Genomic DNA, 22,427 nt, shown 5'->3' with positions numbered 1-22,427 from the left:
AATCCTCCCTTCACTGAGTGCAGTGTACAGCGGCCTGACCTCCAGGTCAGCTCCCTTAAGGGCTTGTGGGAGGGGGGAGTCGGCCTGATAGTCTGCAGGCAACACTATGCTCCGAATGTACCGAGGCGTTGCCTTTATCGGCTTGAAGGAAATGCAGCCCTGTGTGTTCAGAAGAACCGAGCCAACCCGGTTGAGGGATTGAACTGCAGCTCCAATGGCTTCACAGAGAAGTGTAGATCACATCTGCCACTCTCCAATTGCAAAGCTTTGGGAGTGAAAAAAACAACAATAAAGCAGACAGAAGAACAAACACGTTTCTGTTCCTCTGAACAACGAACAAAGTTAAAGAAAGTTGTTTTAAAAAACCAAGAGTGATCAGTTTGGTCTTTTCTCAAGATAATTTGAACGGAATAGTTCTAAAAATATGTGTGAAACAGGGCCCTTTATAAACTAAGGGCGGGGGTAACTGTTTCATTACAACATGTAGAATTTATATACACTGTGAATTAGGAAATGTAAAGAAAGAAAATATTTTTGACAGACAATTAACTCAATCCAATAGCAGACTTTACCCACAAGGAGAGGGGAACCTATAGTTCTACTTTTCAAGTAAAAAAAAAAAAAGGCAATTTAATTAGGTTTTTCCCCGGGGGAACAAAAATACCAGAGGCCTTTCCTCCAGCTCTGTGTCTGTAACCACGTGTGTTCAGTCTAATAACTTTTAATGTTTAACCCTAAAACGTCTTTATAAAAAAAATAGCTTTACAACGTAATAGGCCAGGTGTCCTTCTGCTCGTTATCAGAGATTAAAAAAACCTGTGGGATAGTTTTCAGACGTAAACCCGATAAACCTGGAATAAAATATAGAAACTTTGTTCAGTGTTTGAACGTGAACTCTTAGTATCATCACAGCAGAAAACATCTCAGATGCTCAGTATATCTGTAAGGCACTTGCAACTGTTTCCTTAAGCCTAGGTATCTACCTACTGCTTAAAAATCCCATTTCATTTGCATCAGCTGTTTTTAAGAGGCTCCAGGGCAAGGCAATTCAGTTGTGTGTCTAGAGTTTCGAGTTTCAAACAGTTGATATTTCACTTCTGCTTTGAAAGGGACGATATTTTTTAAATAGATACATACCGAAAGCTAAAACAGTATGAATAAAACCTCACAGAATACCAACTCTATGGTCAGAACTTTTTTATTTTTTATCTGACGGGTAAAACACTGTTGGTAATTAAGATTCACAACTTCATTTGTTTTTTAGTCCAGTCTCCTTTAGGGAACCTCTGTTTTTCCACCTTTAAAGATAAGTAATTCCTGTCATTCCAAAATAAACCTTTATGAACCAATACCTTTTGTGCCCATATTGAATAGGCACCTTTTAAAGTCAAGGTTAAAGGTATGTAAAAGTACTAAGGTAAACACGTTATTAAATTTCTCACACTGAATCCTCCGCGTAGAGATGAAAAATATAATAGGCTAAATTGCCTATGTTAACCGTGCTCTATCTGGAAAGAATTAAAAACGAACAGTACTAATAAAGGCCAGATCCTGCTCCCATTAGATGCAATGGCAAAACTCCAAGTCACTTCTATGGGACCGGTATCGGGCTCCAAAGATTACTTGTGTAAGTAAAGCGAGCAGGAATTGTTCCTGAGCATCCTTAAATAGGGCGGGGGTAGGGCTATGCTGTAGTCTCTCTTCTACTGTTAATTTCAGCTACTAACGCTATGAAAAATTACCTAGCCCTTCATATAACTATACCGCTAACGCAGAGCAAGCAAATGTATGAGTATCTGTCAAGTCGGGCGTTAGGAACATGAAATTTACCAGCTGAGCTGCCTGAGCCGAAAGCTGCGCTGCCAAAGTAAATAGATGCAGTAGATAACCACCAACCCAGCGATTGAAGGGCTCCCAAACCCATGCAGAAATCTTAAATCAGCAGTAGAAAATCCAGGAAGGAGAACTGCGTTCTTCACGCGCCACCCCGCCGCACTATTTCCAAAACTTCACACGCTATGAAAATGTGTTAAGGGGTCTCAGACTTGGATCAGGCAAAAGATTGATAATCAGGGGGGCCGTAGAGAAACGGGAGAAGAAGGGGAATGTGGGGCTAAGCAGAGCAGTCCAGTGGATGGGGGGGGGTGTTGATGGGAAGGGGAAGCTGAGCGCTGCGATGTGGAGAAAGACATTTTTGGGAAAAGGCTGGTGGACGCAGTACGGGAAAGGCGGGGGGGGGGGGCGAAGTGGAAAGTGTGTTTCGGAGCGGGGGGATCCAGGCAAGCTTCCACTCGAGGATGATTGTGAATGAGAATGTAACGAGTGGCTGTGTTGTGGCGCTGGGGGGAGGGGGAAATACACTTGTGAGGGAAAAGAGGGGTGGGGGGCTGTGGCCGAGAATGAAGAGTCTGATGGGGCAGCGGCGGGCTTGCTAAGGAAACCGTGTACTTCGGGAGGGCCAAGGGGAGCGGGCGGGAGGGAACAAAGAGACACGCCGGCTGGGGAAGGGGTGCTGCGAGTGGGGCCGGGCCGGCTGAAGGAAAAGAGCGCTTCACCTGGGGGACTGGGCGCCCCCTCACCTGAGCAAGCGCAGGCGATTCGGAGTAAGGCTGGCAAGTGGGAGCAGGGAAGAAAGAGCCGCCCCTCCCCCAACCCTGCCACTCGGGAAGGGGGGTGCTGCGAGAGGTTCCGTGTCGGGAGCAGCGGGAGGCCGGCGAGCCAGGGGCTGCTGAGTGACGGGCGCTGGGGGCAGAGAGGAGACTGGAAGGTGTGCGGCGGGGGGAGCCGCGGAAAGGGGGCCCCAGAGTCCACGCCACGCGCGGGAGCGGAGCGGGGCTCTCCCCGGCGGCATCCGGCGCGCGGTCGGGCTGAGCGAGCTGCCGCCGCTGCCGGGCTTTGACAGCTTGGCGGAGCGGAGTGAGCGGAGCTTTATGGTAATTGCGGTTCTCCACTGGCCTTCTGGGTAGCGAGCGAGGGGAGCAGCGGCGCGGGCGGGGGAGCCACTTTCCTCTCAGCCGCCGCTGGCTGAGGAGAGCGCGGAGTCTCCCCGGGACGCCCTCAGCTTCGGGGCGGGGGCAGGGGGCCGAGTGCCAGCCCGCAGGGGCGGGAAGGGGGAGCGGCTGGCCGGGGGCTGGGAGAGAATCAATTAAGGGACGAGAGAAGCCTCGGAAGGGAAACGCGGGCGGGGGGTAACTTGCTCCGGGAGAGCGCGGTGGCGGCGCTGCTGCTGCTGGCGGCGGCTCCCTGAGCGCAGCGCCCGCCCGCGGGGGGGGAGGCGGCGGCGGCGGCTGGAGCAGGAGGAGGAAGGGGGGATGTGAGGGGAGCGCGGCGTGCAGCACACGGAGCCCGGGCTCCCAGCGGCAAGGGGAGGAAGAGCGGCTTTCCCGGCGGAGGGGGATTAAATCCCCAGCCACACACACAAAGCCGCGGCCAGGCCACTGGAGACGCCGGCCCCGCGGCGGGAGCGCGATGTAGGAGGGCAGCCGGCGCCGGCAGGGGACACTCGGCCCGGAGCAGCCAGCAACATGGCGCTGCCAGCCCAGCGCCCGCAGCCCGAGTGAGCCTCGCGGGCAGCGGAGCCCAGGCAGCAGCGCAGCCCTCGCGGCGGCCACCTGCCCTGCCAGCCTCTGCTGCCCCCTGCGCGGCACGGAGCGCCGCCAGCCCAGCGCCGCAGCGCGGACACACGCCCCGAGAGGGGGAGGGGAGCAGCAAACTTTTTGCATCCACCCAGCCTGAGCCTCCCTTCCGGGGAGAGGAGGGGACTACAGCCCCGGGACCTGAGCGGCCGCACTCGGCGCTGCTGCTCTCCCGGCCGGAGCACAAGGTCAGTGCTGCTCGAAACCTCGGTGCTGCGCGGAGTCCCGAGCGTCCCGGCCCGCGGGCGGCTGGGCTCTGGGGAGCGGCCCGGGCCGGCCCGCCCTGGCGCTCCCCTGGGGGACGTGGGGCGAGGGCTTGCTGTGTGGCGGGGCCAAAGGCGAGGAAAGGGGCAGCGAGCGGGGCGAGGGGGTGGCAGGCGGCAGGCGCTGGGGGCGAAGGGGCCTCCTGGGGCGCGCCTCGCGGGCGTGGGTGCCGCGGAGTGGAAGTTTGGCGGCTGTTGGCTTGTAGCGATGCCCCCGGGGAGGCAGGGTGGGGTAAGCGAAGGGGAAGCTGCCGGTCGCGCTCTGTCTGCTCCCCAGCCGGAAAGAGGAGGTGGGGGGTTCCCGTCGTGTCTCGCTTTCCGATCTGGAAAGGGCGGTGAAAGCCCCACCTCTGGCAGCCGCCACGGCTTGGCTCCCGGGGGAAGGGGGTGGGGGACACTTCTAGATCAGGGGAGAGGGAGGGCACGTATTCTGGGGCCTCGCGTCCGGCTTCCCCTCCACGCCAGTGCAGCTGGGGGAGAAGCCCGAGCGAGACTGGCCACATTCGTGGGGAAGAGGCTGGGGCTTTCGGGCGCTGTTTGTTCCACAGCCAGGTAAAGGGTGGACTTTTAACACTATTTTTAAAGGAGCTGCTGCTGCGTGAGGTTTTCTCGTTGATTTGCGAATGCAAAGGGGTTTTGTTCTTTGAAGCTGGGGCCCGCGGGGTGGGGGAGGAAAGGGAGCCAGTCACCGTGGTTACCCGTTCAAAGATCATTGCTGGTGTGGGGTCCAGTCTGATGTAGAAGTTTATTCATTTTAAAGCTAGTTTTTAGTGGAAAGAAAACTAGAGGGAGGATAGGAACTTGCTATCAAAGGCCGATCGGGGGAAGACAGACAGGTCTATTTTCTGCAAGCCCTCGTCAACTCCGTGGCTGGTCTGTGCAGCATATGGGTCATGTATTTGATGTTCGTGAAGCGAGTCCGGGGGCGATATTTGCGAAGGTTTCACGTTCCTCTTTTTTTTTCTCTCTCTCTCTTCCTTTCTTCTTTCCGCGATGTGTGTAGGATCCGAGGTTGCGGGCGGGGGGGCAATGACTGGTGTAACACTGACGAACGGTGGGATTGTGTTTAATGGTCTAGCCTCAGAGCTTGTTGCAGCATTAATTTCTTCTAATGAATCTTTTGCAGAAAGTCCGCTCATTGCTTTCATGTGCTCCGCGGAGCCTGCAGCTTTGCATTCGTGTTTTGTATTAAAAACGAAAAGAGCCTAGCCCGCCTACAATCTGGTAGCAGAGCCTGGTTGTTTCAAGGCTTTATTAACTTTTCCGTGGTGAAGAGGTCATCGCTCCCTATAAAGTGGGGATTGGCAAAGGGCTGCGTAGCCGACCCTACTAGTACGATCTGGGAACAAAGATAAAAAGGAAACCTCCCCATAAGGTGGTGTTAAGTGCAGTCTTGAGTATTTCTTGCCGTGGCGTTGGAAACAGACACCAGCCAGTGAAATCAATTGTTACTAGGTGTTTAATTCAGCTTTGCCAACAGAATTGCATTTTCCCCCATATCGCAGAACATTTACATTCTGTTAACCTTGGAGAATCGTGTCTAGCTGCTTCTGTCACGCGAGTCCATTAATGTGGCTTCTTCACTGAGACGTTGGTGCTTATATATTTGTCTAGGATTCGGTGCAATTGCATTGGTGTACACGGATTAATTTTCCTTTCAGTTTTTAAGTGGAAGTCGTCGGTTTTTCTGAGAGGAGGACAAGGCAACGGGCACCTTAACTGCTTTTAGGGGATTAGGAAGGCGGGTGTGTGTGTGTGGTTGGGTTTTTTTTTTTCAGGCAGGGGTTGCAGTTTATCTCCAGTTCAGCTCTTTGACTTGCTGTCACAAATAGGTGACTGAGAGTTAATTAGGAAGTATGCTCTGGATCAATGAGTTGCACAGCTCATTAGCTATTCCCCAGTTTTTTGCCGGATTGGACCTCCACCTCTAATACCGTCCCTCCTGAATACACAACTCCTAGCGAGAGCTAGAGACAGAGCAGCACTTCGGTTGACTATAGATGGGTGTGAAAAGGGCGTGATTAAGAAATATTTAAGTTTTCCGGTTAATAGGTTTGTTCACAAGGGGAGGGGGCTGTTCTTCTGCCTTCCACGCTGACCCTATCTTTCTCGAAGGGCGGGAAAGGCCCTGGCACTTTGAGCTAAGTATTATGATCGTGGAATAGAAAAAGTGTGTGTCGTAGCAAGCGCTACAAGAGCAGACAAAATCCTATTTGTCAGGCATGAAGGTGGGCTGTTTTGAAGGCTACACATGTACAGTGAAGGATTATGTTGCGGACACTGTTTCTTTATTTCCTTCGCCATTTCTAAGGTGAGTGGCGGAGGCTGAGGGACCGGGAAAGGGCTTCTCCTGGTATTGTTTGTCCGTCTGTGATAGATCGGTCTAGACAGCCGTTCAGGCTCCCTGCGAGCTCAAGAACCGGAGCCTGAAAGGGAGAGTGGGGGAGACCGAGAGGAAAAGGTCACCGCGATATTTTTTGTTAACCCTTAAAGATGAGGAAAATCTAGATGGCTGGTGCGGTTAATAGAACCGGAGAAGCGATTGGAATGAGCCCGGAGGGAAAGGGGGCAGCGCTGTGGATCGTGGGCTTACCCCCGTGCATCTAATTGCATTTTAAGAGCTGTTTCCCACAACAGGAAAAGAGTTTACGAGGCGAGTGCCAGATTATTTCGTTCCCAGAAGTTTCCTCTGTTTAGAAACTCCGAGGAGCGCGTTAACCCCGTGTCAGATTGGTGCGGGGCCAGACAAACACAGAGAGGCGCACGCAGGCTGAGTCTGGCGTGCAAGGGGCCCCGCGAGCGAGTGGAGCGCGCTGTTAGTGTTTCCCCATCTCGTCCCTCCGCCCCCCTCCCCCGGGTCACGATGGAAAACCCACCGCGGAGATTCACAACCACTCCGGGCGAATACCGAAAGGAAAGCGAGTTTCCGCGAGAGCTCTTCACATCGGATCATCTTCCCCCTCCCACCCCGGAGCCCTAATGACCTGGTGGTGGGGAGGGAGTCGACTTTGTTTTATAGCACCGGGCTGCCCTCGGGTTGTTTAATGTATACACTGAAAGGCAGGCGAACCTACCTCAGGTTGTTTTGAAGCACAGCGGACTTCACAGGGAGGGTCATACCTAGTGGCACGAAAAGGCAACCAGGGACTAAGGCTTCCGTTCCTGTTTGGGTTACTTTGAGTGGCGTATGGGTTTTCCTTTTGTCACAAGACATTGTCAGTGGAATACAGGCGATCGTGTTGTGTAAGCCTATGCGGTGCAGATTAAAAGGAGTTAAAGGCTCCAGAGCCGTAGATAAAAGCTGGTTTGTGTTGGATTTGCCTGCAGCGCAGACCATCCTCATTCCTCTTTGTCTGAGCCCTGGCTCCGGGCGCTCCAGCCTTATTGGAAATATTCCCGAGGAGTCAGCTCAGAGACAGGGCAGCAGGCAGCTCAGCGTTTATTTACACTTTACATCTAAATACATCTCTAATTAGATAGAAGCAACACCGGAAATGGTAGATTGGTTGCATATCTAATAGAGACGAGTAGCAATAGGCCCTACAGAATTTCCCTCTTCTCTCTCTCTCCCCCCCCCCCAAAAAGAGCCCATGAAAACCAAGTAAAAATTTGGAGACTGAACTGAAATAACCTCGTAATAAACCACACAGACCTATTTTGAGGTTATTCTAATGTTAAATAAATACTTAATGTTGGAGAAGTGAGGGCCCAAACTGCAGTGTGAGCAGTTATCGATGTATGTCTGGGGTCTATAGTAGGCTGGTGGACACAGGCTAGAGTGCTATGCGCACTGAGTCCCTATCCTTCAGTACCAGGATGCGATCCTTATCTGTAGACCTTGCGATTTCGCTAATTTCATAACAACCCTGCCCAAAACATTTCACTTTCTTCATAAAGAGGGGCTTTAAAAAATCGGGACGGTTCATAGCCATTCTAAACTAGTATTTAGAAGATTCAGCAGAATCATCCATGGATAATTTTGGTTAGTCCTAGGATTGAAAAACAATACACAAGGTTTAAATCCCATTGGTCCTTAATTTGTGGACATAAAAAATGTAAAGCCACCATTAAAAAAATTGAACAATACGACACTAAAGTCTGAATTATAGGAATGAAAATCTGTGACTTTTTTCCCCCCAGAGAACCTTACAACTTTGAAAATGGAGTGGTTAAAGGACAAATTCAGTCTAAAGGCCTCATCTTGAGCCTGGCAGCGGGGGTGTAAAAATACTGTAATTCCATTGACAAAGGAGTTAATTCCTATTTTACTCAGGCCTTTTAATGTTGGCTGATGTACACAAAAGGCCACTTCATTACACGGATGACATGTGATACTGTCTCTTACGTCTACATCTATAGCACATTTTAGTGTGGGCCTTTAAACAGCAGTACATAGGGTATGAACAACAGGCTTTACACTTTCTCCTTAAACTGATGTTGTTTAAAAATAAATGGTAGCTAGGATGAATGTTATGCTTCTTGCTTTTTGCAGTAATCTAACCACTTAAAGATCAAGTAGATTCCTTCCAGCGAGCCAGACTAACCCCTTTTAACTACGTAGAAAAGCTCTCGCTGTGTGTATAATGAGAGGCAGAGGAGGCCTCATCTGCAGATAGGGGGAGTTCCCTTGTCCGTGAGCAGCACTGGCTACATGTAATCCGTGTGTCTTTTCACCGAAGAGGCTGATAGGGAGTATTACTCTGAATCGACCTTTCCCTCAGACCTCTTTGGCTGTCAGGACTTGAACCTTTAGCTAGAAGCCTGAACGATCTTTCAAGCAGAAGTTAATGAATGTTTCACAAGGGTTTCTCCTCATGTGTAGCACCTTTTAATGGATGAGTTGACTAGTTAGGGACAGAAAGCAAGAAGGCCACCAGCTCAGAGAAAACAGTTCTCTTAGAGAAGTTCTGTTCATTTCCAGGACGTGGTTCTATTTTTTTTCTTTTTGCTGCACAACAAAACAATCTTCAGCCAGTATTAAGATTTTCCTATATATCTTTCACCAGTGGGACAAGTTAAGATTTTTGCATTACTACCTCTCTCTCTCTAAATAGCAAACGCATACTAAGATGATGTAGGGGTTATTTTGGTGCTGTTTTTCTGTATGAAATTTACCTTTATATATTAATAGATTTGGTGCCCTATGATTAGGCATGCAAGGAAGTCCGCTTGGAGAAGACCCTGGCAGCATAAAATATAATTTGTGATCTGAAAGACAGTTTCCAGTATAATCTCATTATGCACCACAGACTCCCGGTGTTATTTTGTAGAAGGCGGACAATGATCAATTTACATTGACCTGGGGCTGGGCGAGCTTTTAGATGGTAATTGCCATATTGATTTGCATGCAGAGAGGAGACCTGCTAAAATTAAAGACCGGAAGCTAAATTAAACTAAATTTATTGTCTAGGTGCAAACTAAAAGACCTGCTAAAGTGTAGGGTAGAGTTTAAGAATCTGAAACTTGGAGAGGAAAGATGTTTACATTGCTAGTCCCTTTAAAAATTACATATTCTTAAAAAGTGGAATGTAAATACCTAGTTTTGACAGAAAGTATATATGCCAATTCTATGTCATGTAAGCATTGCTACTTTAAAAAAAAACCTGTATAATAAAATCCTTGCTTTTTTTTAATCCCCTCCCCCCAAGTCCCTTTGTGATTTGTTTCCTTAGTGTGACAGTAAACCCACACGTGCTTTATTTGAGTAGAACAATTAAAGTAGAAAGTACAGACTCCACCAACTACACTGGAAATTCTTTGTATAGAGTTGAGTGCAACCCTTAGGAAAGAGAGTAGGCTAGAAGTTCCGCTCTACACCAGCACTCACACCAGTAAGTACTTCATGCATGTATTATCACCTTAATTGATCAGCAAGATCACTTTTAATACTAGCTAGTTCTTATGTAGTGTGTTTTATAAGTAGATCTCAAAGCACTTTACAAAAAGGTCAATATCCTTATCCCCATTTTACAGTTGCGGAAACTGAGGTGGGAAAGCAGTGAAGTGGTTTGCCCAAGCTCACCTAGCAGATTAATGGAAGAGACAGGATTAGAGCCTAGGTCTGCTGAGTCCCACTCCAGTGCTCTATCCAGTAGGCCACAAATTAAACTTTCCCCTTAAATTATGCTTAGCAAACATGTGGAACTCTCATGCCATTAAAAACTGCAATAACATAAAGCTCTATGCTGTCATTCACTTTACAGATGTCTCAATGTATTTTAGTATGGCATAGGTATGTCAATACTGCCATTTAGCAGTTACTTGTAAGAGTTCTGTCTCAACTTTTAAAATAGATTAAAATTTAAAAAAATAGATTAAACTCTTATCCTAAGTGTTCATTTAAAATACTCTGGAATATATCACCTAGTGACCCTGGCCTTTAAATAGCTTTATACCACAAAATACTTAGGCTTATGTTCTTAGTTTTAAAAGTCCAGGCAATGGGACAATTGAGCACTTCAAAGTAATTGATATTTGCATTTACACATCATCAGGAATCATATTTTTGTACAAGTCCAACCACTCAGTAGTTCTGTAGTATAGGCATTAAACCCTATAGACATTTTACCTAAATAACTAAGAAAATATTAAAATTACATCTAGGTTCATGTTTTGTGTTAGAACTAATACCCAAAGAAAAACACTACCTGTGTGAGGGTTTCTTGTGTACCCAACGGGAAGGAGGAAAGAATTAAATTCATCCAGTTTTATATTTGGTTAGTTGCACTCCCTCTGCTGAGGTTGGATATTAGTTGATGTTAATCTGTTTTTTGTTATGCTGCAGCATATAGACACATGGAAGTGAATTAAGGATTGAGAGGCAGATTCTCAGTGTTGCTTTGAATTCTCAGAAAACTTTTTAATGGTATTAGAAGGGAGAGAGACAAACCCATTTTCACTGGAAGATCTGATGCTGCTGTGACCTAAACATCTTCCACATGATAGTTTAGGATTTTGGATAGGTACCACCAGGGTTCCTTAATCCACCCACTGGTGCTATAGAATCTAAATTTATAGAGACCTTTTAATGCACATATTATTGCTAAGACAGACAGTAACATGTTTTTAGAGTCACACTATTGAACATTTAGGAGGGTATTTAAAATCACCTATAATCAGGGTACCGTAGTTCACAACTATTTTAGAAGGTAAACAGATGTGTGTGTGCTTGCACAAAAACTGCACTCCGAATCTCCCTACCTCATTCATCCCTATTAGCTCTCATTGTGGGAACTACTTTTAACATGTCACTCCCAGCCATTATATGTTGTTAGGGTCAAATTTAATTGGCCCCTCAGGAAGCAGTACCTTTTACATACATCCCCGAATATATCAATCAAAACACTTTACAGGTTTATGTAGGGGCTTCATTAGCACAGTTAACTATAGAGGTATCAATTTGGAACTCAAAAAAGGCCCATATACTGTACCTTGGCTTTCCAAAGTTTGCGTGGATATAAAATCTGGGGAAATAACACTTCCCAATTCCAGCCAAAGCAATTAGGTAGATCAGAACGGCACTGTGCAGCAGGAAGTGGTCTTCCCCTCATTTCTCCACTTCTTCTGGTCCAGTGAATTGTGTCCTACCTATGTGTGGCCAACATTTGCTTCAGCCATTTTAGCACGTCCTCCACAAGGCCTATGTCTTTATCGGAAGATGGGCAAGGTCTGAGCTCCCACAGCTTGGCCAGGGGGCCTGAGTGGAAGGTTGGCATAGGCATGTTTGAGGTAGACTTCAGCTAAAGCTGACCCAAAGTACATCTGCCTTTTTAAAAAAACCAAACAGCTGTAATGTGTTTAATAGTAAACATTTTAATGGCTATGTGACTTGACCTTAAAAAGGCCCATTAAAAAGTATCTTTTTGGTAGATGAAGTCAGATGATCCAGTCAGAGAAGAAAATATGTGAGATGTAAGTTGTAAACTATCACTTTCCCCATAAGTTAGTGAGGTTGGGAAAGAGGAGAGGGCCCTCCTCAGCAGACATTTCAGGGTTGTTTTATTTTAGCTATAGAAAGAACCCCTTACTATGAGATCGCATTTTCAATAAACTGTATTGGCTCTCCTCTTTATACAAATTGCTGGTATGAAAGAAAAGCAAGCCTATATGCATGGAGGCAGGCATAAGCTAGTGAGATCAGGTTTCCGACTGAGCTCCCGGAGGAGAAGTGAGCATTTGATTGAAGCTACACTTGGTTCTTGGTTCCCAAGGGACAGCAGCCCTGAAACACGAGAGCTCTCCCTCCCTCCCGCTCTCTTCTTCCTCTAAAAGCCTTTGTGCTGAAAGAGCTTCAGTAGGCACGAATCGCTGGTCTCTCACAAGAATGTGTTGCAGCCTTTGCTGACATTGTTTTGTTAGCAATGGGTTTTACCAGGCAAGCAGATTTTTAGCTCCGTACAGGCAATGAATAGTCGATGCCACCAACCTGCAAATACCTACTGGAATAATTTACAGGGGAAGCTGGCTGGGAAGTTCAGTGCAGACCCACCATGTCAGTAGTAGCCACTGTGCCTGCCTTGAGAAACGTTAACCTATAGCAATAGCTGGGCCGAGATGAAAATGCTCTTTAAAACAAAACAAAAAATCGTCAGTCTTTTCTTGCAGCCTGTCACAAAGCTATATATTGTGCATCCGGGAGCTATATATTGTGCATCTCAGTGCCGGTTCTCGTAGTCTCTTTATCACATTTAATCTATTTTTAAACTCTTAGGCAAAATGGCTCACTGTTAAACATTTCTGTAAAGATATACATTCCAATTAATCATACATACTGTAGCCAAGAATAAATTAAAGGGAGAAAATATATTTTGTCAGTTCTAGCGAAATCTCCACCTTTCCCTTCCTAATAGAAAATTTACACAGAATGGGAGAGATACTAGCACAAGTGTAATCAATGAAAAAGCAGGCAACTTATAGCTAACGTGATGTTTAATTATTGTACAGAGTATTTCACAAGTAAAGTCTGATTTGCATCAGAATAGTAGATTTTTAAAGTAGGACAAGAGAAACTGCACGTGCATGATTTAAGATTCAGTTTAGAAACATTCTTAAGACTTGAGTGGAATCAGTAGAGGTGACAGTTTATTTTAACTGGACATATGCAGATAGAAAATAAAGTACTTCTTCTGTTCAAGTGTTTGGGACAATAACGGATGTCTATCGTGGGATAATCAATATATGTGCAGAGCTCAAAGCAAGAGGGAGGTGAAAGGGTGCAGGAAACCCAAAGGTAGTCATGTAAATAGGAGACACAGCCCGTTTCATTTGCTATGTCAAACTAAAGGCAAACAGATTTGACTCGATATCTTAAAATCTAATCGTAGTTGCCTTACTCGCTCCTAAAGTCACTGGGGATATCTGGAATGGTCCATTATGTAGAATCGGTATTGTAATACAGCAAAAGAGGTTTGTTCTTTACTGTAGGCCTTCATGATGGGGAAACTTTATAACAAAAATATTTTAAGTCATAAAGTGAGGTTTATACTTAATTAAAGACGAGCTGGTGTGCAATTTGCTCCGATACCGACGATTATGGAAAGTCAGTCTAATACAAAATAAAGGAAACGTATCCTCACCCCCCGCGCCCCACCCGTATGGGGGGCAGTCAGTGGTATTCATTCAGTCATGACATTTCTGCAGCAGAACAAGGGGCCTTCAGCTTCCAAGCGCTACAATGACCGAGACATAGTAAGGGGCACGGCGTACTTTACACGAGAAAGTCAAAGCTGCAGCTGTACTTTGAGGCTTCTTTTGACGGGAAATAAAAAAAAAACAATTGTAGTTGTGACACAACTTTGTTATCAAGGAGAAGAGTGTGTGCGCGTGCCTGGTCTGTCTCGAGTTTGGAGAAAAACCGAAATACCGTCTGGTGGGGAAATTAATAAAAGGAACTCCACTGTATCGGACAGCAGCAAGATTCTGTTTGAAAAATCGGATGAAACAAACACGGTTCTCTCCACAGTAGGAGTGGGGTAGAGGGGGTTCCTTGTTTGGACTAAACCAGCTGCAGTAGTTGATGCTACAGCACTGAAGGCAGACACAATGCTGCTGTTGTTGGTTTGATCTCGAACTGTGGATTGTTAGTCTGGATTTAACTATGCGTTAAGGGGAGGGGGGGAATGTGAAGGCTGTTTACAGCTAGTGCAAATAATGTGACAGCTGTTGGAGCGCGAGTAGCCTGCGCCTCTTCGGCACCTACAACAAAGCTCTCACTATGCAGGCAGCAGTTGCACTTCAGAGCGCTCGCACAGATAGCGGCCGCGCGGATTAAGAACTAATAAGCTGAGCTGGGGTGTGTGTGTGTGTGTGTGTGTTGCTTTTTAATGTAATAGTTCGAGAGAGGTGTGATTTTTTTTTCTCATCATAACTTGTGTGCACATACCTGGGCTAAATTTCAGACAGACCCCCTTGATATCGGAGTTGAGCAATACACCTGTAGGGGAAACGCTCTTCCTGGAGTTGGAGGGTCTCTCTAAAACAAGAGACTAGATAATGACTTCAATTCATTTTCTTAAGCTTGAGAGTCTAAAGGTCAGATTCTGCCCTGGCTGTCAGCAAGGGCAAACGCAGGGACAACAGCAGGCTGCTTGGAGTCTAAACCAGCTCGGAATTTGGCCAAAAAAAAAAAAGTTGGCTACTAAACCCTGCTCCCTTTCCTGGAAGTGGGTAGAGTGCTGAAATTTGCATATACCAGGCCAGATCCTATTGAAGGCAATAGCAACGTTCCCCTTGAATTCCGTGAGAAGAAAAGCAGGCCCTGTGGTGCAGGGGATTGTACACATGGGATGATGATGTTCTGAATTTCCCATGGACTGAGCTGATAATGGGAGATGACTTCAACTTGGACAGCATTTCTCAAATCAGTATGGTGAATCGCATCCTTTGTTTTTAATGCAGGTGCTGCTGTAAAACAAAGTTGTTATCCTGAGATCAGTTGTAGGCATTTCTCTGATCAACTAGACAGTATGTTGTCAGGACGGTATGTAAGATTCTGGGTCAAAAACAGCTCCAAAAAAAGTAAAAAGGAGAAAGTAATTGGTCAGGCTAGATCTCTTAAAACAAAGGCTTTAAAACTTAAAGAGAAATTCACTACCTGATTCTGTCTGTCCTTAAGATTTCCTTATGTATCCAAACCTAGCCCGCAGCCTTTATGGAAGTCTCCCAAAAGTCAGAGGGAGTTTTGTATGATTAAGAACTGTAGGATCTGGCCTATATTTTCAAATTAGGTAGTTTTAACCGCAACAGAGAATTGTTATGTTTTTACACACAAAGTAACCTCTAAAATTTATTTTCATTTGGCCCGGAACTCTTTAGAAAGACAAAATTTCACATAGTGGCTATAATCTTGGTTTAAGGGTGACTGCCTTTATTATCTATCTTCAGTCTTTCCCCCCATATACTGTTGGGTCTTTATGAATAATGTGCTGTTGACGGCGGAAGTTACTCCAATAGTAATTCAATAATCTTAGCGTCAATGCTATAAATTAATCTTTTATATGATGTATGTCATTTCTGTAGGAACGTTGCTTGCGAAACTAGTTTCGCCTTGAAGCTAAGGTGGAAAGATAAACAAGTCTAGATCGCCAAAATACTGGCACTCTCTTCCTTCTTCCAAATCTTTTAAAGTCACGGAGCAGTATTTCCAGGATTATAGTGCTGCCTCTGCGGTGGGACTGTCACTGGCTTTAAAAAAAACTAATGCAAATTAGAGAAAAATAATTTTCTTTCAGAGATATGCAATGTATTAGTCACTTGTTATCGTGCTTAGAGGCAGACCTCATTTGCGCGTCTGCCAACTCGCTCACATCTGCTCAGAGCTGTTCAGGGCATTTTAACCTTGGCGGTGTAGTGTCGTAGTCCCACGGATCAAGAGCGAGTAATTAAAGCTCTAAGCAGCAGCAAAAATTCATAGCCGCCCATCTGCATAGCAGTTGCTTCAGTGCTTTGTTTCGGTGCTGAGTTCTAAGATGAAAAAGCAGAGATTGCAATGGTCCTTAGTCTTTCCCTGTACGACCGATGTCTGTGCGAGTCTTCATACAACTGGGGGGTATTAACCCAGAGGAACATCGCAAAACTTTGTATAGAAAGCCTGACGTTGCTTTTACAGTAACTTTCGGATTCACGTGATAAACGTACGTTTCTGCTGTTTGAACAAGAGTTGTAAAATCAGATGACCGGTACATCCCTACCTGCTCTCTATAGGATAACTATTTCTTTACACGGTCTGGAGAAGACGATGTGAGGGTTTGGGACCAGTAGTTATGTAAAAACGTATAGCTGTGCGCGCAGCTCCTTGTTTATAACCGTTGTCTAAAATGTTCCGTGATTTTCAGAAGTACTCGGAAAGTATTTCCCAGGAGAGGGAAACAGTCGCACTGGAAACACTATTTATATTTTGAGGCGGGGCGGTACTCTCCAAGTATTGCTAAGCATATGCCGACTGAGTTGTTTATAAGTCGCTCCAACTTCCGAAGCGCATGTCTTAAATGATCGCTGAATATAACTGTCTATCTTGTGCCTAAAAGAGTGCATTTAGTTACGCCCCCCCCCCACAAACCTCGCTGCACAGACAAAGTCCTGCAGGGAGCAGACGGACCCCAGGCTAGTTAAGCTAGATATGCTAGACAGGGGACCAAGTTTAATATCTCGCTGTCGGCGCGCCGGCCATTTGCTGTATAATGAGGAGCTGCTTTACTCTCCGGAGAGAATCGCCTTCAAACTGCCTCCACTTGGTGATGGGTTGTGTGTCTGTCTGGGGAAAGGGGGGGGGGGAGGGGGCTGTTCCTAATCAATCAGCCTCTCAAAGCTGTTGCTCCGTAAATGAGGGAACCACAGGCACTGTCAGCCACAATTATGCAAAATCAACTCGTCCCTGATCAATATCTGCTAAAGTCCCCCGTGGATACTGCGGAGGGAGGGGGGGTCCTCCCCCACCGTACGGTACAGCTTGAGCTGGTGACTGCGAGAGAAAGCAACGTGGATCAGGGGCGGTCAGAGGAAAACCAAGGGCGTATGTCCCATTAATCATTCTAGCAGGGGGTGCTGTGTAGGGAGAAGGGGCCCAGAACGGTGGTATTTATAGCCAGATAATGCTGCGGAAATGAGTGCACCATTTCGCTCGGCTCTCACAGAAACAGGCGGACTTATCTATTCAATGTGTGGGGGTATTTTTTTTCCAACCTGAAGTTTCCTGTCAGCAAAATAAGCGGGGAAGGCGGGGGGGGGGGGAGATGGAAAATGCGTTTGTACAGGGAGCGGAGTTAGATGTGCGCAGCGAGCCTCGCCAAAGCCAGTGGTGTGTGTGGAGGGAAAGGTGGCTAAAGGTGTTTTTTTATTCTTCAAAGCAATAGCGATACGAAATCAACCCAGCATAGAAAGCTCTTGAGCTGTAAGGACTCTGAAGGGTTAAGGGGGGGGGCGGCCCTGCGCGCTCTCCATTCTCCCCGAGACTGCGCTCGGCGGATGCAATGTTAGCTTAATTACCTGAAATGCACATTTGTGCCAGGCCGGCTGTATCTATCTCTCTTCTCCTACTGCTCCTCCTGCGCAGCTCAGGCTTGGCTGCTGCCTGTTGTCTCTGGCAGCAGCAGCGGAAACCCTCGCTCCTCTGTGTGTCTCTAAAATGGCGCGGACGGTCTAGGAAGTGAGAGATGCAGAAGAGGGGGTCGGTGGCACAGGGAGCCTAAACTATCGCTTGGAAAGGGGGGGCCAGGAGGTGGCTAAGGGCCATCGATAAAAGGGGTTCAGATCTAGTGGCTCTGTGGCGTATGGTGCAGGAGCTCCCTTCTCTGGCATGTCCGCCTAGCAGCCTCTCTCCCCAGTCATCTCCTCCCCGCAGGAGGAGGAGGGGGCGTTATTAATGTCGCTGCTGGAGAAGTGGCAGGATGAAATGCGAAGCTGCCCTTCGCGATTTATACTCTATAACCCTCCCCTCCTCCGCGTGGAGCCGAAGCCTTTTCCGCTTCAGCTCCGCCATTCACGCAAGGGAAATGTGTGGCGGGGGCGGGGGGAGAGACGCAGAAGCGCAATGGAACTGGTATCGCCACTTACCGCTTGCCAAGTACACGTTTCGGCGGTGACCCTTATAACACCCTCACAGGGTGGCCCGTGGAGGGTCCGCTCCCCTGTGTCAAGGCCCCTCTTCACCCTAAACAACCCCAACTTGGGTGCTAGCCGTGTCTCTGCTTCAGCAAATAAAATGTCCTCCCTCCCCCCACCTCCTCGATGTTTGTCAGTGGGGGGCTCAAGCATGTGCTTCATCATGCTCCAGATCTAATAACCTGCAGACATCGGCACCTCTGTGAACTCTCCAAAGTGAGCCGGGTGCTCCCTTCCCCGCCCCTTTTGCCGCGGGGTTCCCCCTAAAATAGGTGCGGTGGTTCCCCAGCTCTGGCAGAGAAGGCTGGGACTCTGTCGCGTTACGTGGGCGAGACGGCCAGGGTTATTTGAAGGATCGCCAGCCATTTTAACTTTCCCTCGTTGGCCTCCTCTCCGCCGCCCTTCCGCCGATCCCAGGTTTATTATTAATTTAAAACTTTTGTTTGCAAATGGCGGTGAGAGCGCGGCACCGCTTCGCCTGGTAGCGCAGGCAGCGGGGGCGGGGGTAGGGGCAGCGGGGCTGCCGCCGCGGAGTTACTTTCTGTGGGAGGCTCGGACGCTCGAGAGAGCGAGCGGAGCGGACGCACGTGAACCAAGCGCTGCTGCTCTGCCTCCTCCCGGGCGCATCTGGCGGTGAAGGGTCCCCCTGCCCGCGCCCCTGATCACGCAGAGGCGGAGGAAGGGGTGCATGCCGGAGGGCTCCCTCATGGGGCAGGGAATCGTCACTGGGCCGGGCAGGGGGGACAGTGCCTGGCCGTGAATGGGGATCGATTGAAGTCCTCATTGCCTGTCTGCCTTCCCCACGTTTCCCGCCCCCGGGAGCCCCTCCTAGCCTTCGCCTCAGTGGGAAACACCCTCCTCTGACCCCCAATGTCTAATCCTTCCTCCCCCCCCTTTGATCCTCCGTGTCTGTCCCAGGGGCGGGGGCTTGCCCTTTGCGGCCCTCCCCCGCGACTCCAATCGCTGGCAGCTGGAGAGCCGCAGACAGAGGCCACAGTCATCTCTGCCTCCCCACTTCCCCCTCCCGCGGCTGCAGCGTCTGTCTGTCTGTCTGTGGGTGGAGTCCCTCTGGGCGCACCCCTGTCCCCGTCCTCTTCCCAATGTAGCTGATGCCGAGTAGCAGCTCTGGCTGCCCTCAGATGGCTCCGCCGCGTTTTGTTTACACGGTAGAAAGTCCTGATAGCCTCTCTACACGTGACTGTGTGGGAGCCTCGGCAGGAAAGAGGAGTCAACACGCAGAGGAAAGAGGTTGTTTTAAAATCTTAAAATAGTCACCGACCCTCGTGTGTGTGTGTTTTTCTTAAACCGAAATGCACTAGTGTTGTGCATGACTCAATGTGTATTTTAAATCGGTTTAGAGACCTAGCAGGCACATTGTACTTAGCTTTATGGTTAAATGAAATGCCACACGTCCCGGGTAAAGGTCAAACTTCTTTTTCTAATCCGCAGATCCATGCGGCGGCTACTTAGCCTGCTGCTTCGTAGCCTGGCTTGCAAAATGTGTGTCAAATCAGTGATGCTGTGTAGATCTTGCAAAATATACCTTGGATATTTTTTATTTTAAAAAAAAAACCCTCCCCTTTAACCGCCTGTCTAATATTGGACCGCCGATCCCAAAGCTGTACACTAGTTATCCTAAACTGTGCAATATGGTGTCTTTAAAGTAATTTCTAACGTCAGTAATTGTATAATTTGTAAATATATTAGCCATGGGTATAAGAGAAACGAGGTGGCTAAACACGTTTATAAGTAGCTGTGTCCCTGTTTAAGCTTATAAATACTGTAGGAGTTCTGCCCTATAAATCAAAGTCCGGCTGAACAGTTTGGTCTAATCGAAGTCGATTGCTGTGAATCCCCAATTGCTTTTCACTTCTCTTAGGGATTTTCACAAACCTAGAAATGATCCTTCCAGTGGCCTGGAGACAATCAGGACGGGGTAATTTATTGCACTATTTTCATTTCCGAGGGCCAGATTGTTTGTTTAACTACCTCTTGCTCTGTCGGTGCCACTCGCTTACTACATTACTCGCAAACTTTAACCCATGCAGCTTTCTAGCCGCTTGCAGTCGCACTGAGGGTGGGTCTGTGGCTTTTGCAGTGGAAACTGGCGAGCTGCCAGGAGCTGGAGGTGGAAAGAGTAAAGGCGCCAAAAGGGAACTCGTGCGCCGTTGCATTCTCTCCCCTTCCTGGCTCTTTGCAGCTGCCTGTCCCCAGCCGGGCTTCCTCTCCTTTCCTTACCCTGCTTTCACCTTTTCCACTTGTTTCTAATCAAGAAAACGTCCTCACAATAGTGACTCCAGGGAAGGCGGGGGAGGGGCAAGGCGCTACCACTTTGCACGGGCTTCCCTGCCCGAGAGGCAAGAATGAGCGGCGGCGTCCCCTGGCCCCCGGCATCGGGCTTTTCTAGTTTCCAAGCCAGGAGTGTGTTAACAAAACTTTGCTGCTGCTGGCGTCAATGGCTGCCAAAAATCTGTTGACGTTGCGAGGGAGACCCAAACGTTTCCCTTTTTTAATCAAATGCCCAAACAGCGCTGTGTGTGTCTGTGCCTGTCTCTGCATCGCGGAGCTCTGGCTGCGTGCGGAGAGCGCCGAGAACTGGGTGTTCCGGGCACCAGCGCTGCCCTGCAAAGCGAGCACGCCTGGCAGGGCAGGGAGGGGAGGGGGGCAAGAAGGCAAAGGGGCAGCTCAGCGGTACGCTTGGAGCCTGGTTAGTCTTTGCAAGTGGTTCTCGCACGCCGGCATTGCTCTGAAATTGTGTGTGTATCACGCGCTATATATAGCGCCAAAGGGCTCGCCCAGCCAGACACCTCCGGGAGGAAATTCCGTGCTCGCTCATATTAGGCAGAATTCTGCTGGGCACCCCTCCCGCAGCAGGCTAGTTTGCGAGGAGTTGGCGGAGCAGCGCTCGGTAATTCCTGCCCCCGAGGGGAACGGGTTTTCCAGTCCGTGCTGGTACGTACGTGAGTGCGGCATGGCAGCAGCCAGCAACTGCAGCGCTGACTCTCGTGCGGAGGCGGCGGGGTCTCGCACCGACTGACTCCGGGCTGGAGAAACCAGCTTGCAAATAGCCGGCCGTGGTTTAGTCTGTGGATGGTTCGGAAAACTGGATCCGAGGCGGGCGGGCAAGGGTTTAAACGCGTCCTTTCCTGCCCTGGCTGCAGTCCCAGAGGCGCACCGGGCTGTGTTCGGAGCACGGCCGCGAACGCTCCAGGTTAGAGATCGGGGCGATCCGCGGAGGAAAATACCAAAAGGAGTCGGATTTCTCCCTCTCTCTGCGGGGAGGGTGGTAGACCCGCTGTAAATGGAAGGCAGGAGACCCCCCCCCTTGCGTATTAAATGCTTCAGGGTTGGTGGAAGCGATAGACGTTTTACAGAAGGATTTGCCTGCTGATAATGGGGTGCTGGGGGAGGTGGATTATTTGTAACGCTGAGGGGAGCCATCCCCCAGGGCTGTGGGTCACCTTCTTTCATCTTGCGACCCCTTGTCCGCAGAGGGGAAAAAGGAGTCGTAAGAGTTAACGTCTCTTGCTTGTTGCAATGAAATTATGGCTGGCAGTGGCGCCGCTGTTTGTTCAACAGACCTCCACTTTTAAACAGTTCACAAAAAGTTCATCAGGGCGGCGATTATAAATACAGCCACACGTACGTATCCACAGCACAGCTCGACCCCGAAAGCGATCGCAAAGCCACTGCCTCCCCCCTCCGCTCCGAAAGGATAACTGGGATCAGTGTAGCTCTGTTAGAGGGCATTAATATTGCACGCCTCGGAGAAGCTGCTCAGTTGCACACGCAAAACGATTGTGTGTGGGGGGGGGGAGGGGAGAAGACGTTTGTTCGCAGGCTCAGGGGACTGCAGTGCTGCTTCGGAGAAGGGATTGCAACATTTTTCTTTGCAAGCGCTCAGTAGCAGGTCTGTGCTTCCAGCCGCACGCAGCCTGCCGGCACAGACACCTCGGCCTCAGGCAAACTTCGTGCAGCTGGCGGAGGAGGGGAGGTTCTTGGCTTGCAGTCGAAACGTAGGTTTTTTTTTTTTAAGTTAAATATTTCGGGCGTTGGCTGCCTTTTTATTGGGCACTTTCAGTTTGATCTCTCGTGTTGCCCGATCCAGCGAGCCATTGAACCTTTAAGCCGCGAACGTAATTTTTAGTATTTCATTATTTGCAAATGGCAGGGGCTTGACAGGCTTTAATTCAGGCACCGCAGCTGATGTTAATGATACACTTCCAGCGAGGAAACGAGGAGCATTAGCAGTTCCGCTAATGAGTAATATCAGTCTGCCTTTCGTGCCCTCCGTTTAAAAAAAAAGGGAGAGCAGTGGGCCCCTTTACACACAGCCCTATCTATTTGGACTTTGTGTCCATTCCTTACAGATGAGGCAGCGCACGGGGCGGCTACTAACCGTCTGTAAAACCCTAAATCACTCTCTCCATGC

General features: G+C 48.6%; 1 protein-coding gene and 1 long non-coding RNA gene across 14 annotated transcripts in view; one reads left to right on the top strand and one right to left on the bottom strand.

Moving 5' to 3' along the window:
* Positions 1-3,315: 3,315 nt before the first annotated feature.
* BCOR (BCL6 corepressor) overlaps positions 3,316-22,427 on the top strand; it is a 68,701-nt gene continuing 49,589 nt past the window's right edge. For 3 of the 12 annotated variants that reach the window (XM_039535757.1, XM_039535730.1, XM_039535740.1), the window contains exon 1: positions 3,316-3,823. The gene's annotated coding sequence lies outside the window, so the exon portion shown is untranslated. Of the gene's footprint in view, positions 3,824-4,429; positions 4,451-18,392; positions 18,413-19,137; positions 19,244-20,476; positions 21,207-22,427 lie in introns of those variants that run through there. The other 9 variants (XM_039535767.1, XM_039535642.1, XM_039535751.1 and 6 more) reach the window with 8 other exon arrangements.
* LOC120403882 lies at positions 13,915-18,307 on the bottom strand. 2 transcript variants are annotated; one of them, XR_005597777.1, is made up of 3 exons: positions 17,948-18,307; positions 17,381-17,533; positions 13,915-14,800 (listed from the first exon to the last, which is right to left on the bottom strand). It is a non-coding gene; the product is annotated as an uncharacterized LOC120403882 (long non-coding RNA). The 2 variants fall into 2 exon arrangements; XR_005597778.1 differs by having other exon boundaries at positions 13,915-14,797.

This window comes from Mauremys reevesii, linkage group 1, assembly GCF_016161935.1.
Source record: "Mauremys reevesii isolate NIE-2019 linkage group 1, ASM1616193v1, whole genome shotgun sequence".
In the NCBI taxonomy this organism is placed as follows: domain Eukaryota; kingdom Metazoa; phylum Chordata; order Testudines; family Geoemydidae; genus Mauremys; species Mauremys reevesii.
The sequence above is the reverse complement of the archived record's forward strand: the minus strand, read 5'-3'. Positions and strand labels throughout refer to the sequence as shown.